We start from the raw sequence: 3,606 nt of genomic DNA, 5'->3' as shown, positions 1-3,606 counted from the left end.
AAAAAATGCAACTGTATTGAACATATAATCACTCATTTAATATTTTTTGTTCCCTGTCATTTCGCTGTATTTTCTGTTTGATTTAGCACAGGTTCCCTCTTACGTCATACTCCGAAAGTTCCCTTAGGCATTTGTGCGCATGCGCACTACTCATAAAGGGTGATTTAATAGAGGACGCACAAAAATACAGATTAAAATCATTTATATTTAGGTTAAATATAAGATATGACTTGTAGTGCATGTTAGCTTGCAAATTATGCCCAAGAACATAATTTATTATGCCATATGTCTTACTAACAAGCAACAATGCCTCTAACCACAGGTCACGTACGAAAAATAATGCCCCGTTTAAGGCATTCCACTCCACTGAAGGTGTGGAGCGGAAAATGAAAATAAATACGGCCTTTTAAAATTTAAATGTTCCAGCGATTTCATTCCGTCAACCCCTTAGAACACACCAAGAGCTAAACTCAGGTGTTTGCAAGTAGTTTTATTTAAAACGGAGAGAGCTGCCTTCAGCCAGTGTTTTCTGCTGTACTGACATGAGAGTCAAGCCTCCGAGCTCTCGGTCTGCGAACTACATCACTAAGCCTCTTTTAAAAGCATTTAAATAAAAACAGTCCAGCGACTGTACACAATGTAAACAGATTATCATTTTAAAGAGCTAAGCGCATATGAGCTGTTTTATGTGGTTTACGGATGAGCTTCGGGGCTGGCGTTTCTTCGTCCGTGTTCACAAAACTACATATTTTAAAGGCATTAAAAAAAAAATAAAAAAATAAAAAAAAAACACTCCAGCGATTGAACAATAATAGTAGATTAGTGTATTTAAAACGTTAAAATGCTTGCTTATTTGTGCTGCATTTTTGTGGAAACGAATAAGCTAGTAAAGACTGTTTCATATGGTCTCATCGTTTGAACCACGTTAGTTCAACAAAGTACGGCTGTTGTTAAAGACCTCACCAACTAATAACTTATGCTATTTAACTGATTAGAGTTCTCAAAAAAATGCAACTGTATTGAACATATAATCACTCATGTAATATTTTTTGTTCCCTGTCATTTCGCTGTATTTTCTGTTTGATTTAGCACAGGTTCCCTCTTACGTCATACTCCGAAAGTTCCCTTAGGCATTTGTGCGCATGCGCACTACTCATAAAGGGTGATTTAATAGAGGACGCACAAAAATACAGATTAAAATCATTTATATTTAGGTTAAATATAAGATATGACTTGTAGTGCATGTTAGCTTGCAAATTATGCCCAAGAACATAATTTATTATGCCATATGTCTTACTAACAAGCAACAATGCCTCTAACCACAGGTCACGTACGAAAAATAATGCCCCGTTTAAGGCATTCCACTCCACTGAAGGTGTGGAGCGGAAAATGAAAATAAATACGGCCTTTTAAAATTTAAATGTTCCAGCGATTTCATTCCGTCAACCCCTTAGAACACACCAAGAGCTAAACTCAGGTGTTTGCAAGTAGTTTTATTTAAAACGGAGAGAGCTGCCTTCAGCCAGTGTTTTCTGCTGTACTGACATGAGAGTCAAGGCTCCGAGCTCTCGGTCTGCGAACTACATCACTAAGCCTCTTTTAAAAGCATTTAAATAAAAACAGTCCAGCGACTGTACACAATGTAAACAGATTGTCATTTTAAAGAGCTAAGCGCATATGAGCTGTTTTATGTGGTTTACGGATGAGCTTCGGGGCTGGCGTTTCTTCGTCCGTGTTCACAAAACTACATATTTTAAAGGCATTAAAAAAAAAAAAAAAACACGCCAGCGATTGAACAATAATAGTAGATTAGTGTATTTAAAACGTTAAAATGCTTGCTTATTTGTGCTGCATTTTTGTGGAAACGAATAAGCTAGTAAAGACTGTTTCATATGGTCTCATCGTTTGAACCACGTTAGTTCAACAAAGTACGGCTGTTGTTAAAGACCTCACCAACTAATAACTTATGCTATTTAACTGATTAGAGTTCTCAAAAAAATGCAACTGTATTGAACATATAATCACTCATTTAATATTTTTTGTTCCCTGTCATTTCGCTGTATTTTCTGTTTGATTTAGCACAGGTTCCCTCTTACGTCATACTCCGAAAGTTCCCTTAGGCATTTGTGCGCATGCGCACTACTCATAAAGGGTGATTTAATAGAGGACGCACAAAAATACAGATTAAAATCATTTATATTTAGGTTAAATATAAGATATGACTTGTAGTGCATGTTAGCTTGCAAATTATGCCCAAGAACATAATTTATTATGCCATATGTCTTACTAACAAGCAACAATGCCTCTAACCACAGGTCACGTACGAAAAATAATGCCCCGTTTAAGGCATTCCACTCCACTGAAGGTGTGGAGCGGAAAATGAAAATAAATACGGCCTTTTAAAATTTAAATGTTCCAGCGATTTCATTCCGTCAACCCCTTAGAACACACCAAGAGCTAAACTCAGGTGTTTGCAAGTAGTTTTATTTAAAACGGAGAGAGCTGCCTTCAGCCAGTGTTTTCTGTTGTACTGACATGAGAGTCAAGGCTCCGAGCTCTCGGTCTGCGAACTACATCACTAAGCCTCTTTTAAAAGCATTTAAATAAAAACAGTCCAGCGACTGTACACAATGTAAACAGATTATCATTTTAAAGAGCTAAGCGCATATGAGCTGTTTTATGTGGTTTACGGATGAGCTTCGGGGCTGGCGTTTCTTCGTCCGTGTTCACAAAACTACATATTTTAAAGGCATTAAAAAAAAAAAAAAAAAAAAAAAAAAAAACACTCCAGCGATTGAACAATAATAGTAGATTAGTGTATTTAAAACGTTAAAATGCTTGCTTATTTGTGCTGCATTTTTGTGGAAACGAATAAGCTAGTAAAGACTGTTTCATAATGGTCTCATCGTTTGAACCACGTTAGTTCAACAAAGTACGGCTGTTGTTAAAGACCTCACCAACTAATAACTTATGCTATTTAACTGATTAGAGTTCTCAAAAAAATGCAACTGTATTGAACATATAATCACTCATTTAATATTTTTTGTTCCCTGTCATTTCGCTGTATTTTCTGTTTGATTTAGCACAGGTTCCCTCTTACGTCATACTCCGAAAGTTCCCTTAGGCATTTGTGCGCATGCGCACTACTCATAAAGGGTGATTTAATAGAGGACGCACAAAAATACAGATTAAAATCATTTATATTTAGGTTAAATATAAGATATGATTTGTAGTGCATGTTAGCTTGCAAATTATGCCCAAGAACATAATTTATTATGCCATATGTCTTACTAACAAGCAACAATGCCTCTAAACACAGGTCACGTACGAAAAATAATGCCCCGTTTAAGGCATTCCACTCCACTGAAGGTGTGGAGCGGAAAATGAAAATAAATACGGCCTTTTAAAATTTAAATGTTCCAGCGATTTCATTCCGTCAACCCCTTAGAACACACCAAGAGCTAAACTCAGGTGTTTGCAAGTAGTTTTATTTAAAACGGAGAGAGCTGCCTTCAGCCAGTGTTTTCTGTTGTACTGACATGAGAGTCAAGGCTCCGAGCTCTCGGTCTGCGAACTACATCACTAAGCCTCTTTTAAAAGCATTTA

The sequence above is a fragment of the Garra rufa genome, unplaced genomic scaffold, assembly GCF_049309525.1.
Source record: "Garra rufa unplaced genomic scaffold, GarRuf1.0 hap1_unplaced_001, whole genome shotgun sequence".
NCBI classification, from domain to species: domain Eukaryota; kingdom Metazoa; phylum Chordata; class Actinopteri; order Cypriniformes; family Cyprinidae; genus Garra; species Garra rufa.
This window is presented reverse-complemented; position numbering follows the sequence as displayed.